General features: G+C 41.7%; 1 long non-coding RNA gene across 1 annotated transcript in view; it reads left to right on the top strand.

Annotated features, from left to right (window-relative positions):
• Positions 1-5463, top strand: part of LOC138268685 (uncharacterized) — a 180727-nt gene extending 175264 nt beyond the window's left edge. Inside the window, exon 4 of the long non-coding RNA XR_011200056.1 lies at positions 5161-5463. This is a non-coding gene — a long non-coding RNA (uncharacterized lncRNA). The remainder of the gene's footprint in view (positions 1-5160) is intronic.
• Positions 5464-16090: the final 10627 nt, after the last annotated feature.

Below are 16090 nucleotides of genomic sequence, written 5' to 3'. Positions count from 1 at the left end.
AATGTGCTTTCTGTAAATTTCTGTGTGCAATGTACTTGTGACTGTATTACAAAATGCACTATCGTCCACGTATCACATACTCTCCTGCAGAATTTGCATACCTCATTTGCTACACTTGTTTGATACTTGCATTTTTCACAATCCCATTGAATTGGGTGATGTACCATTGATGGCAGAACCACGCTTGAGACACTACCACCAAATATGAATCTGTGGTGGAATGCATTGGTGCCCGAACCAACAGAAATAAAGAAATGTTTGCCTTTGTGAAGGACTTCACCTCACAGGTGGCTGCCTCCAACTTGATCACTCCCTCTCAGGACCTCTGCAACACCATCTCTGAATTGTTCGGTAACAATTCAAAGGCATTTACAGTCATGTTAATCCACAACTGGACCCAACAGACCTTGCCAAATGCCTTCCAATCTTATCCAAAGAACTAGTGTTAACAACATGGCCCGTCAACGCTTCAGACTAAACTGCCGCCACCCTTAATCACCATATTTCCATATTATTCCACCCTGAATGGGCTGTACCATGGTCATTATTAATCATTGCGGCCATACTGAATTCATTATATATTATGTAATACATAACATATCTGAGGCCTCAGTTTGTGCATTATACTTATTTTTCTATACGACATCAAAATTCATGTTATTTCCAAAACAATTTAACGCACAAGCAGCCTAAATACATTATCGTCCTGTATAGGCATTGTTCTAGTGCCCATGCTTGAGCAATTCAAAGAAACATTGCGTACAAATAATGCATATAAAGGCCTTATATCTGATGTTTTTCTTTAATGTAATGTCCTGTACTTGATGTTATTATGGATACTTGATGGGTACTGCCTTACGGCCTACCCAATCCCACGCCACGCATGCCACACATGGCCCTTGGGCATCTCTGCAGGCAGGGAAAGAGATGAAACCTCCGCTTCTAGCAGGCGAGGGCACTTTGACAGCTCTCGCTCGCTGGAACCGGAGTGTTTCCTCTGACTTGATGGGAGCTATCAAAGCTCTCGCCAAGTCAGAGCAAACAGCTATGTCCTGTGGGTGGGCACCCTGGGACACAGCAGGAGCCGGCCCTGGGACGGTAGCGGTTCCCAGGTCCATTATTATTGGCTCCACAGAGGGGCCAAACGGCCCCCCTCCAATATTTAAATTAGCCCCGGGGCTGAGGTGCTCCCTAGGTCCCTGTGTGCACGTCAGACCTCCTTCATTATTTTATTTCAGCCCCGGGGCTGGGGCCCAAGGCCCCTCTTTAATTTGAATAAATAGCCCCAGGGAGGGGGACACGCAGGCCCTTCCGCATTAGTTTAATATTTGCACCGGTGAGCTGGCAGTCCCCAGGTATGTGGGGGGCGCTGTACGCATGGACCTCCCCATTACAAATGACTGTTTTGACCTGGAGAGGTGGTGGTCCCTGTGGCGCGGGGGGCGCACTGCCCCCGTACACCTATTTTACAGTGCACCAGATAAGTGGTGGTCACCAGGGCTTTGAAAAGCCCTAGGAGGGAGACCCTGTACACCCCCTCCTTTTTTCACTCCCCAGTGCCTCCAGGTCCTGCCTACCCCAGGGAAAAAAATAAAAGCAAGTGCAGGAGACCGCACTTGCTTTTAAAAAAAATAAACGTGGTGAAATTAACAGATCCGACATGATTTTCACAGTGTTTTTTTTAAATACTTTCAAGCCTGGGGGATAGGAGGGAGACTGGGGAACCCCTGCACCAAGGCTAGAGGGGTAACAGTACCCTACTCCCTTTTCATTTTTTTTGTTTATTTTGAGACTTGACTGAAGCTGAATCTCAAAATAGCTGCCAACACTTCCTGGGTGAAGTGTTGGCAGACAGTCATATCTCTGCACAAGATCAAGAGCATTTACGAAGCCTTCACAGCTCCAGATATACATATTCAGTTTTCTTTTAATATCTCAAAAACTACTGAATGGATTTACACTAAATAACAAAATGGCCTCTTTGTGGACCAAAAGCTAAATTTCTGCCAAATTTGGTGTAATTACCCCCAGCAGTTCGGGCTGTAGTCGTGTTCAAAATCCCTATAGGAATTATAATGGGAAACACACTTTTTTGGACCCCTTCTTTTTCTCGGTCCCGGCTTGACGGATCATTCTGAAACTTCCCTTTCACAACAAGATTCTCTGGAACACTTTTATGGGGGAAAATTTCTTGAAGATTTGTTAAACGGCATCAAAGATCTAGGCAAGTAAAAAAAAAAATACACAACCTTGCGCCGTGCATGGCCAAAGGCCTTGAACAGTGGGTTTGGCTACAGGTCCTAGCCTGCAGCCAGTCCCTGCGGCCAATTCTGTAACCACCCAATCCTGAGAGAGAGAGAGTAAGAGATTGAGAGAGAGAGAGAGTGATTTAAGCTTTGATAAATGATATACTTAGAATGACATATCTGGAGTAGAACCCTTGAGTCACCTATGGCCTAAAAGTCAGACTCTCACGCTGAAAGTTGAGGCTTCTACTCCAGGTGTGTCCATGGTCATTTTCCTTCTTTAATTTCTTTTAAACTTCAAAAGTTTAAGGTTAATACTGAAAGGTGAACTCACTCTTTTTAATTGACAAAAACATTATTCTTTTCAATTTGTCCAGAAATATCTCATTCTAAGTGTATCATTCATCAAAGCCTAAATCTCTCTCTCTCTCTCTCTCTCTCGCTCTCTCTCAGGGTTGGGTGGTTATAGAGTTTGGCCGCAGGGACAACCAGCCGCTACCCACGGGCGTAGGCCATGCACGGCGGTGGTTGGATTAAGGATGGTAATGAAAATTACTTTACATTAAAAAAGCAATAGAAATTGACTGAAAAAAGAAAAACCTACAGGGTCTTTATAGTTAGGAAAGAGAATTTTAAAAATTTAGAAATTCACTTAAAGAGCCAAGGGTTACAGGGCCGTCATAGTTAGGCTCACATTTTAAACGTACCAAACCATAGAAATTCAACTCTAATAGTTAGAGTTATCTCAAGTAACTATAACTTGTGCCCTAAGGTAACTATAACTCGCGCCCTCGCAATGCACTGCTAACCACCCCACAAATTATGGCACTGATGACATCTTTGATAACATCATTGATAATATCAATGTAAAATGTGCAGTCAAATTTTTTATGAAAAAACTGTGTTTGTGGTCACTGTCTTTGTTTCAAAAGGTGTGGACATGTAACATGCCATGGTACACTTTGTAGAGGCATCTGGCTTAGATGCTTAGATTTAATAAAATTTCATGCAGGTCAGGCCACCAAGACAACTTGCTGTCCTGCACTACATCAAGGAGAGACGACAGGAATACAATATATTTATTTACCAAGATGTATGATATTCTTGCTCTCTCCCTGTGCTTGCGGATGGAGTGCTGCCTACTGCCAATGCACGCACCCTTGGGCCATGGTGCCACGTTACACCCTGGATTGTTTTTGTGACAGACTGGACACCTTCCTGCACAAAATCAATCCTTAGATGCTTTTTCCTATTTCTGAGTGTGCTGCCGCAAAATGGAGCTCACTTACATAAAGGAAAACATGAGAAGAAATAAACCTATTTCTCCTTGTTGCACACACCTCTACTAAGAAGGTGTAGCATTTTGACGCATCCCCAGGGTTACCACTGATGCAAAATCTGGGTATGCTCAAAAATAATATAGAAGGGTGGATACGTGGGAACACTCAATCTACCCATGTAATGCGGAATGCCATCCTGGTGCACAGTGACATAAAGCAGAAACTTACACTGCCTTGTGCTCCAGATTTACTAAGTCACACAGGGCCACACAAGGTAGCTTTGCATGGCTTGGTAGATATCATTTAAGGGTTTGTGTTGTCCTTGCACCACCTTGTGTGGCGTAAGGGTAACACAAACCCTTGATAAATCTGGGCCCTGATATCCGGAGTAGTGGTGCCCATGCCAGCGTTACAGGGAGTGTGTAGGACCGTAGAAGTGGAATGCATGTCAAGTGAATGATACTGGCAGGATTCTGCTCTTGTGTGAGCCAGGTTCATGCCTGGGCTGATTTACGGTATGTCACTATTATGTTAGTGGTATATCAGAGTTGATACTTCTCTATGGCTTCCCATGCAGTCCCAATTTCTCTGATGTCCATATGTAAAGGGAGACCTACTTGGCCCATCAATACATAAAGGGGGCAGAGAAGCAAAGATAATTTGTTGGAATAAATGAATAGTTCAAAATGTAATTATAGTATTGGACACTAGGAATAGGTCATCTGATTTAAAAAGTACAGTGCCGTGCCTGTCAAAGTGTTTTTTGTTTAGAGTACCACTTATCATTGTTCTTTTTATCTTTATTCCTTTAATAAGCATCCAAGGGGAAGGGGCTATCCAGCCAACTAGCTGCACACCATCAATAGCTCTGTGGCGAGTGGGACGATCACATTTACTACCACTGCCTGCATTGTGGCCGTGGCAGAGGGTTCTGCTGGCCCCTGTAACTCGTTTATATTGTTAGTTCTTACTTTAAACTATTCCCACTAGTTATCATGGCCTTCTGTATTTATTTTTTTCAACTCTCCTACCTAATATTTGTTATCCTTGCATTCCCCAGTGTTTTTTTTATATTTCTTGTTTCTGCAGCCGACTTTCTCCTGTCGGTCACTTTCTTCTGTTCCCTTTTTTAGTAAGCTTTCCTCTGCCCCTCTTTTACATGTTTTTGTAGTACTGTTAAGTGAACAGGTTTTTGGTTATGTAAAGGTGATTTCAGGCCCAAGTATTAATCAAACATGCTGGATGAGAAATCTTTCTTGATCAAAACAGTCAAAAGTACAGTGTGAGGGAAGAGTGGTCATGGACCTCCAATGCCATCTTATACTAGCCGTTTCCATCACAGTGCAAAATGGCAGAAATGAGATACTATAACCCACCAATACCATATGTTCTTTGCATTCCCTTCCACCCTTTTCATTGCATTTATTTCATATTCATTTGTAGCCTTATCTCTATATTTGAAGAAAAATGCTTTTGATTGAATACCGGGTTTTTAAAATGTTGTCAACCAACCTCCCAAGGTTAAAATTTCAATAGAACATACTAATAGCTGACCTAGCTGTTGTACCATGTGCAAAATAATTCTTAGGTGGTTAATCTGGCATCTAAAACAAGTGCATTATGTTTTCGTTTAGGTGCACTGACCACCGGTGCCGCCTCCAGCACTTACCAGCCAGGGATGGCGGAGGAGGCCCAGCCAGTCGAAGGAGGGGGAGCAGTCCCAGTGGTACCGGGGACAGGTGTTAAGTCATCTTGCTTTCTTTTTGATTATACTGTATTTGTTAAAAGAGGTAGATATACCACTTATCACCTCTCTGCCCATGGCATTTTGCCAACTAAAACAGCAGCACGGTTTAATTTGGTGCTGCAGCGTAGTGGTGAAATGTGCGTCTACTTCAGTTAACAGTGCACCAGAAAGTATGCAATGAATAAAAACCTAAGACAAGTTGTGTTTCTCAGTCCCCACTCAGTCATCTACTAGTACTTAACTCAATCATTCTTTTTTTCTGTCCCAGCCGATCCAAAAATGTAAATTTCAGCTTGGCATGCACCACATTTTTCTTCCCAAATGACTTATATTTCATGGCTTCCATTATGGATTTACGGTTCCACTTTTTTCCTTTCATCAACCAATGTGACTAGGCAACAGCGTAGTACATGATTAGTGACACCCAAACGTTCCATAGCTAAACCTCTACCTCTCCCAATCCCTACCTTCCTGTACACTAACTTTCCCCACTGCCATGTTGAGGTATTTGTTGAAAATAATTTGTGGTGGAGGCCAGGGTGTAATGTGGGACTAAGGCCCTGGTTTAAAGTATGGTAGATGGGATACTCTGTGAAAAACGTGACAAATAAAATATATGGCATTCACTGTACTACAGTGCATCATTTATATTCTATGCACTGTCTACTGTGATACGGCATTTGGGATATTCGTTATCAGCCATGCGTGTGATGGAGTATCCCATCTGCCAGACTCTATCATCCTCTAAGTTTAGACTCAGTGTAGAATTGAAGTGGGAGGAGGAGAAGAGTAGGGCTGTTGAAATTAGTGACAGTAAATTAATAACATGCCATTAGAGCTGCCCCAAAAACATGCTGCAGAGTAGCAGACCCGCCAGCATGGCATTATTAATGTTGCAAATATAGTCAAGTAATTGTGCAGCATATAAACCCCTTACTCATTAATAGCAGCGAATTCATTTATTAACACACTAAAAGTGTTCAGTTTCACTATTTAAACCTTGAAACTAAAATCACTTTTTGATTATGCCTGCAGTCTGGCTTCATTACTTGCTGCCGGTGCTATTGCGTTATGTGGTGAATGTGTAGGAAAAACCTGGCCCTGTGACTTATCACATCAAAATGAAATTCCAGTGGTTTGAGGGGACCAGCAATGTTCTGCTACTTTGCCACTGTAGGCAGTATAAACAAGTGTTTGGGCTGAGCATCACAATTAGTGTTTTTTTATCTTCCTTTATATAACTACTCCTGCTGCTGGAGCCGACCAGCAACCAGCATAGCAGGAGAAGGATATGAATTGCCACAAAACTGTATAATCAACAGGGAGATATGGGTTCAAATATAATAAAGGGACATAGAAGGGGGATATGGGAATAACCGTATAACAAAAGAAACTGGAATAATTTAGTCAATAACAAGAAACGGGACCTCAAACTGAAATGGTTAGACTTATTATGTCAGCCTCTCTATTGCACAAGGTTCTCCTGGAGTGTGTAAATGGGTAACCCAAAGTTGCCTGTAAAACTGGCCTGTATTTGTATGTATTATTTAGGTGGAATCAAGAACACTTCCTAAATGGCAAATCATGTAAAAGGCAATCCTTATCCCTATATAGAATAAAGTAAACCAATCAAAGGTTTTGTAGAGCACACAACTACTCTGAGAGTGTCCTGGCATTAACAAACTCATTGACCACCTGCACCCAAAAAACAATTTCCTGACCAGCCAATCCAAACATCCAAGATTTGAGGTTGTGCTTGAAGGAAATGTAATCCTTCATAGCCTGTAGGTAAGCATGGAAGGTGCTCCATGCAGTGGTGGCAAGAAAAGAGAAAGTGGTGCCACCCCATTTATTCCTCTTTAATTGTTGGGACCACCGCCAACATGGCGTTAGTGGAATGCAGGGTTCTAGCCTAATAGTAGGGAGTAATCCTCTAGGCCAGGTACTACAGACTTGCCTGGTAGAAGGCTCTAGGGGCCAGTATGAGCCCCTTGAACCATACTCTCTCCTTGATGGGCAGCCAGTGTAGCTCTTTAAGGTGTTAACAGATATGATGGTCTCTAGGATGTTTTAATAAAAGCCGAGCAGTGGCATTATGTACCAATTGGAGGCTTCTAAGTTGAGAGAGATGACATAGTAAATCCGAGAAATGACGAGGGCGTGTATTACCATCTTCTGGAACTGAATTCATAGTAGGTACCAAAATTTCTTTTGTGATTTTAGAAGGCTGAAACAGGTGCTCACCATGCCATCCACATATTGCAGCATGTGAACTATCATTTCCTCAGTTTTCAAAAATGACAAAAACATTTTTAGTGGAATATTATAAAGAAATTACACAAATGTACTGATGAAAGTACGTTTATCCTAGTTGTTCAAAATGATTTTAGGCATAATTGTGAAACTACTGAAAATTGAATGCTGTTGGGGAAGGACATGGAGTGATGCAGCCAGGGCCAGCAGAGCAATACCTTAAAGGCTAATCACAACCGGTTCAACCAGATCACAAGTGACTGAAGCTCCTACAGCTAGATTGTCTGAACTAAGGAACACCAGGCTCCATTTTTCCTGACTGAAATCTTGTAAAATCCCATGAAGATGGGGAAGGGTTTGTGTACGAGTCAAGCTCAGTGTGTGCCTGACTCACAGAACTTCTTCCTATGGCTCCCATCTAGTTGACAACAGGCTCTTCTGCCCCGATACACTCTCCACCAACCTCCACTGACCCCATCACTTATGGATACCCTCACTCCCACTGTCAGGGTTAAAACCACATTGACTTTGTTTGGTCCTATTCAAGGCATGTTGCTCCCTAAAGTGTACTTGGGCTCCAGGTTGAATATAAAACACAGTAGCATGGCAGCAAGTCAAAGAGGTACTGAGAAAACGCAATTCCAAAGGATAAAACTCTTACAATAAAAAAATCTCTGGGCAGGTAGGAGGCACAACCACGCTAAAATAGGAAATGTATTGCAGAGATAGGGCAGTTCTCAGTGTACAACTCAGCGCGTGCAAAGAAGTAATGAAGTTGTGATTCACGGAAGTGACTCCCCACAAACTTAAACGGTGCTGTTCTCTGGAAGCTTTGGGATTACAGAGGAAGCAGTTATCAACACAATGGTTAGGGAAAAACTTCAGTGGAAGCCATTTATCAAAATCTAATATGCCACCGGAAAAACTGGACAGGGGCCAACAGACCCAAAACCTAGTGGACCAGGAGCCACGAACAACAACTGGAAAGTGGGAACCTATGCCAAAGCGCATAGCAGAAGGTCAGGTGGGGCTCTGAATAAGGTCCTTGCTGAGTGGCCAAAATTGTACAGAGTACCTGCCGTACGACAGAAGCACAGGCAAGGAGGCACGTTCTGGTACTGTGAGGTGGCAAAACTAAAAAAACTGTAAGCCATGTACATGAAACTGGGAATTTTATGTGTGATATCACCCAGAAAAAAACATTGTTCTATAGCTACTTCTTATGTATAGCGGTTTAACTCAAAATTGAACTGAATTTGTGGGGTGAATCTACCAGAGGAATTTTCTCCGCTGTACTATTATTGTGGCAGGAGAGGTTTCCCAACAGTTTTGAAAGAGGTTTGAGTGATTCTACTACAATTAGCCGAGACAACAGTACAGGTTATGCGTATAACACAAAAATACTGAACATAACAATTAGAGCAGACAATTCAGCAGAATTAGTATCAGGAATAAACTGAAGTTAATTGTTTAGGGACTAAATAGGAATATTGTTTACAAGTAGAATTAATATTATAAAAAGATGGAGGTTGTAAAGCAATGTATCTGTCTGGAAGTGACATGTAACACAATGTGCACTTGGGTACTAAATGTCAATGGCTGGTACGTGCCTTAGAGTGTTTAGGACAGGGATTAGAGACACAGATTTCTTACATAAGAGGGTGAATGAAAGCTCAGCCTGCTTCCACCTAACTACTGTTTGTTGTGGGATGTGTGAAAACAATGCATTTGTTTCAACTAGAGAAGACAGAGAGGACACTTTGAATAAACCTGTTGTTGTTAGAGTTTGGCTTAATACATTCATTATCTTATTGCATTTTGATGGTGGTGCTGAATATTTAGGGCCTGATCATGACCTTGGCGGAATGGATACTCCGTCACAAATGTGACGGATATCCCACCTGGCGTTTTATACGTTCCATAGGATATAATGGAACTTGTAATATGGCAGACGGGATATCCGTCATGTTTGTGATGGAGAATCCATTCCGCCAAGGTCGTAATCAGGATCTTAGGGGGTGATTCTAAGTCTGGCGGGCGGCGGAGGCCGCCCGCCAGACTTCCCCCCTCCAGAATACCGCACCGCGGTCGGAAGACCGCTGCGGCTATTCTGTGTTTTACACTGGGCTGGCGGGCGACCGCCAAAAGGCCGCCCGCCAGCCCATTGTAAAACTACCTTCCCACGAGGACGCCGGCTCAGAATTGAGCCGGCGGAGTGGGAAGGTGCGACGGGTGCAGTTGCACCCGTCGCGAATTTCAGTGTCTGCAAAGCAGATACTGAAATTATTTTTGGGGCCCTCTTACGGGGGCCCCGCGACACCCCATACCGCCATCCTGTTCCTGGCGGGAGAACCGCCAGGAACAGGATGGCGGTATGGGGTGTCAGAATCCTCCATGGCGGCGCAGCTTGCTGCGCCGCCATGGAGGATTTATTTGGGCAGCGGAAAACCGTCGGGAGACCGCCGGTTTTCCACTTCTGACCGCGGCCGAACCGCCGCGGTCAGAATGCCCTGCGGGGCACCGCCAGCCTGTTGGCGGTGCCCCCGTCATTTTAGCCCTGGCGGTCTTGGACCGCCAGGGTTAGAATGACCCCCTTAGTGTCTAATTACAAGTTCCTCCTAATTTTACAACCCAAACTCCTGTTTACACATGAGTTGCAGTTAAGAGCTTCAATATTTAACACATCGATAATTATTGGATGTGTAACTCAACCTTTGTTAAATTTTGGCAGGTCAAACCTGTTGAACTTTAACAGGGGGAGAAACAGGGTATTTACCGTATCATGCGGATTTTGGTGTGTTAAACACCAAAAACTGTATGTTAGCCCCTATAAGCTAATAATAGGTGTTATTTATCCCACCGGTAAATAATATACCCCATGGTACCGTTATTTATCCGGGGCGATAAATAAAGCCTTAGATTGTAATTAGGGCCTCAGGGCCTGATTTTGATTTTGGCAGATTGGTTATTCTGTCACAACAGTGACGTATAGCCCGTCCTCCAAAATATATACCCCATAGGAGATAACAGGATTTATATTTTGGTGGATGGGCTATCCATCACTGTTTTGAAAGAGTAACCCATCCAGCGAAATCTCAATCAGGCCCTAAGTCTCTGCGTCTCAGCGTTTAATACGGAATATATGCCTCACTTTGTAGCTGTAATGGAAGCAGCTCATACGACTCTTTTAAAGGCTTTCTCAGTGGTCATAAACCTAACAAACCAAACTTTACCAGAATTATTAGGAAAGGCATTACTAGATCTTTTATTACCACCAAAGGCTATGAGCTCATTTGTTAAGATTTTGAACTGAAGGCTGTTGTTAGTCATGCACTTTTGATTCTGGTGTGAAGTCTTTGACATTTAGATACAGTGCTACCCTCCTTATACAATCTGACGTACACCCAGTGACATCAGCGTATAATTTGGCCTATACAATAAAAAAACTGAGGCAAGTTGATGTTAAATGAAATGAAGAAAATAGAGACCCTGAGGGACGCAACTGGTAACAACCGCTAAAAACAGAGAAACTAGCCTGAGATGACCAGTTACAACCTCACTAACGAAAAAGAGCGACACCAGTTTAAAGTGTTATGATCAGCTCAGGAAAACACCGGATAGTCTATGAGAAAGTATGCATGGGAGAAGAAATTATATAAAGTGTGCTTGTCCATCGTATGCAATATCTTAAAATATGCAGTGTATTTATGTCAAAACTGAATGTTTTATCAGAAACACTTGATGGTTTTAGAAATGACTTACAAACTTGAAAAAAGAGTTTTGATATTCCTATAAAAGTGTCAAGATGTGATGTAATGTTCTCAGGTTTTTAAAGAAAGGATTGAATTTTCACACATTCGCCGATTTAGCAATTTTGTGTGTGGTGTAAACAAGTAAACTTAAATTTGAGTTAATTTAAATTGTTGCTTTTATACAAAGCATAAAGGCTTATGTTTACTCGTCTATAAATGTCAGACTGTCCACGTTGCCTTTAAAAACATAATGGTAAATGATCGCCTTGCAAAAAAAGGTTTATGATTAATACTATCACTTTATTCAATCTTTGTTCATAACAAAAACCACTGGCAATATATAATGTACAAGAACATAAGAAAGGACACATTGAAAGATGACGTTGAAGCATTAGACCATAAAAATGTAAAGTTAACTGTGCAGTTTTGGTCCCTAAGCAAATCATCTTTTTTCCGTTCCTGTTTCTGCAGAGATAGTGGTGTTTTTGTCATGGTCTCTCTCACAGTGGTATCCAGAAAGACTCACATACCATTTTACGCAGTAATATGTGGCAGCATCCATAAGTTCTGTGTTGCGTATAATAAACTGGTACTCGGTTCCAGCAGAATTGATGGTGGCTGTAAAATGTGCTGATGACACCCCTGGTGCATATCTAGGATTCGTCCATGAATGATGATGAGACATGATGCCCAATGGGGCTTCACCTGGTGTCTGCTTGATGAATTTTGTTACCCCGCCATCTTTAACTCCAACATTACAATTGAACGTTATGCTCTGTCCCAAACTTACAGAATTGGTAGCTGGAGTCAGCACTGGTGCCTGTGACTGAGAACCTGAGAGAAAATATGCAGAAAAAAATGTTAGTAAGGCATTCGCCCTACAATCATATCAGGTCGTACACATGGATGAGCAGCATCTTGATCACAACAGGTGTCCGTACTGAGCAGAGTCTTGACAAGACTGCCTGTAGAGGAACTACTTATACCAGAAGAGGCCACTACTCCCTGTCAATAAATGCAAATATTCAGCTTGCACAGGCTCACAGCCCAAGCTAAGGTTGTGAAGATGTAAATAGAGCCACACCTGTGTACTCCTGCTTCTCATTCAAAGTGTGGCTGCCAGGAAAGATGACTAAATTATTTGAACAACTCTCTGTCATACCTATTTATAAATTGCTGCAAACACAAAATACTTCCAGTGCAAATAAATATGCACATGACTAGATGTAGTACTTGCACGCATTTGTAAATAATTAGGAATTTTAAAAAACAAACAGGAATTGTGCCTGTTTTGCTTTGTTTGCAAATGCAATGTCTGCCAGATATGACATGGTGTAAGAACCACAGCAGGCAAGGAGAGAGCTTGATTTGCACTCTCTCCAAATTTGAGCTATGTATATACGAGTGAAAATTACTCCTGGTTATTAAACTAGCTCTTCAATCTAAAACAATCTTTTGTACAACTTATTGCTCTCTTAATCATCCAAATTCATCAATTATAGCACACAGATCTGTGCACCCCAATACCCACAACCCAGGACGTACTAATAGCATACCACATCCATTCCTCTATTTCCTGATTTCCACTGCCACAACATCAATAACAAGTGATACCACAGACTTATGATGTGATGGGACTACATGTATATGTCTTGCATTTTCATTTATATATGAAGGATAAAATGTCGGAAAGTCTTTGCTTTAAATGATATGGGACACTCACTCCCAGCTCCAAGAAATGCTACCTTTCCATTCTGTAACACCAGAATTATTGCATATTGAATCTCTGGAATTTGGCAGGTGGTAGGGCCTTAACCTTTACATCAGACACGGCCCCTGGAAAAATGAACCAGGTCCCATGCTTGACAATTCACCAGGTATAGCTGAAACTGTGATTTATAAATAGTCAGAAAACTATGGCACATATTACGAGTGGCAAGTTGTTCCCAATGGAGCCAGTGATATGTTACCAGCATCAATAGGACTCGCAAGAGGTATGTTATTACTGCACCTAGTATTGCCTGGTGAGGCAATACTGGTAGGTTTACTGGGGATTTATCCTCCAGATCATACTTGAAAGTTTTATGTCCTCAGTAAAGCAGTGGGATTACCAGATTCAATAGCATCAATGTCCTCATGTTTTTCACAACTGCATGGGGGCCTTTCATGGGTGCAGCTTGTAATACTCAGTAATGCCAGGATCGCTTATTACTGATGCTACTTCTTAAACCTAGGTCAATTGTAATAGGAGCTGAAACATAGACACCCATATACTTTTAAGGTAACCCATGTTTGTTCATTGGTACACTGTGTTTTGAGGTTTGAGGAATGCATTACTCGTTTCTCCTCACAATTTTTATTTCTCATGTGGTTTTAGCAAGCCACAGATCTGTAAGTCCTAGGAGCACCATAGGAGGGCTAAGTATCTCTAAATTAGTACTGATATTGTCTAGTAACATTTGAGAGGTGGTAGATACACACTACATTTTTGTAATCAATATGATTATATGAATATAGCCAGGAGTGTGTTAAACTAAAATTATTTAGGCTCAGTTTCTTAAAGTGACTAATTTTGTAACATTAGGGTATGTTTCTGGCAAAAACTATTGCCTGAGCAATAAAGGTACAACAATAAACGAGGTTTGAAGGTTGTTACACTGCAAAAATGGTTTATGCTGGATTCTCCAATGCTATTTTTTAATCAGTCAACATCATGAAGTTCACAAACTTTTCAAAACGTTTTCATAGAGTTTTTAAATTCCAAATGCACCATTTCTACACTCCCTTAAATTAAATATTTATTCTTGCATAACAAAAATGCACTGCCTCACATAGAACTTTGCATCAACAGTACATCTGGCAAAAATTGACATATGTCTCTAGTGATGTCATATTTTAATGCATTGTTTTTCTGTTGGAGTGTTTCCAAATGGGTGCAACAAACTATATTTACATGAAGATGCTGGCATTTGTACCAGTTTATTGGATTTCTCCTGCACTGTTGCACGGTCTGCTGATAATAGATCATCTGAACTTACAGTGACCGCATGTCATCTTTTTAATGTCCCATTTGGCAAACTCTCAGAGACTTATTAGAGGTTGACAGATGGGACTCTCTGTCACAATGTAGCAGATATCCCGACCACTGAGACTGAACAGGAGAGAAACCATCAGAAATCCAACACTATTTATGGAGCCACTGTCAGCCCCATTTACACCATTTTATTTCCTACCCAGTACAACTATGCACAAAATGGTCTTCCAAGCTAGGAAAAAATATCAATATCCCCCAGGCGCAGTGAACAAACTAACAGCATAGCAGAATTGTTGATGTAACATTTTCAAAATGTAATTTTTGCTTTGGGGTTGTCTTTTGAAAACGTGAAAAATACAAACCAATTTAGGGTTCTACTAGGGCATAGCAGGCGAGCATCTTTGTGTGAATTTACAGAAAAGGCTCAGCCATTCTAGTGGTGAAAAATGGAATAGCAGATGTGGGTTCTTGATGCCCAGAAGCCTGGTACACAACAAGTGACTCTCTAATGTTAGATTTATTCTTTATTTGGGCACTTGCTGAACCTACAAAATGTCAAGATAGTTTCTGGATTGAAATACAGTTACAATATGAGGATTGACTTCTTCAGAGAGGCTTTTACATGTCAAATTGGAAATGTTTTCCAATTACATTGAGCAATTAAAGGCTGGGAGCTATAATAGATCCTGTCAATAGCAATATAGTATTTCACTTGCACTTTCCTTTTTCTTTCTGAAACTCAGCTAGACCTGCTGGTACCTAAACCTGTGGGAGCATCCTTCCTGTTCGTCTGGGAGGAGAGTACTCATTTTGATGCATCAAGAGGGGAGAAGTGGCAGAAACAGATGTTTTGTTTTCCAAAATGGGACATCTATTTTAATGGAGAGGGGAAATAGCCAGGGACCTTTTCACCCATGTAAAGTCAGTACTCCATTTAAAGTCAGAACTCCTAGGCTCTTCCTAAGTAGTGAAAGAAGTCTGGGTCACCTTACTTATACCTAGGCATTAAGACAAGGAGGAGGAGTTTCTGAAGAAAATAAAAACATGTATCCAGGCCACAAACTGCAACAGAGCATCATCAGTGATGTGGTAAGTTAAAGGTAAAGTCTGAATGCCTGGTTCTGGGTTTAAATCTTTTTGCTGAGTTTGAGACAGGAAATGCATATAAAACAGCTTGCGGATATAAAACAGTGTACAGAAGAAACACATCAACCCAAACACATCTCCCTCACCAGGATGAGGGGGATATAAAAGCATATATAGAGTAACCAAAACACTAAAGGGAGGAGAATGCATGGTTATGAGAACTGCAGGCAAGCCGTAGAGTGCCCATGGGATGGGGAACTGGTCCTGGGGTGTGATTGCCTTGTTCTGAAGTCATAGAGTCTTGCAATGAGAACTTTGGAGAGTTCAGAGTCAGCGATATTGCAAGTTTGTGAATGCTGATTAGCTTTTGAATTTGTGGCCATTAATAAACTCCTCACTTACCCTCCGAACGGGAAATGGTCAGAGATCTTTTAGAAGGCTTGATTAACTCTCCTCCCATGTTTGGAGATAGAAGAGAATAGCTGCAAAGTTTGTTGGTCTTTAGCTTTAGGGGAAGGGTTTCCCTACCGGTACATTTCTGAAACTGAGAGTCAAACCGTGCGTGTAACTCTACATTGAAAAAAATGTAGCATCATTTGCTGTGGTACACCTTGAAAGCTGCGCCTTGCAAAGCTTTCCATAAACCTTGTAATGTTTGTGAATTCTCAAACGTCATACATTTACATCTATAA

This window comes from Pleurodeles waltl, chromosome 12 (assembly GCF_031143425.1).
Source record: "Pleurodeles waltl isolate 20211129_DDA chromosome 12, aPleWal1.hap1.20221129, whole genome shotgun sequence".
NCBI lineage: Eukaryota > Metazoa > Chordata > Amphibia > Caudata > Salamandridae > Pleurodeles > Pleurodeles waltl.
The sequence above is the reverse complement of the archived record's forward strand: the minus strand, read 5'-3'. Positions and strand labels throughout refer to the sequence as shown.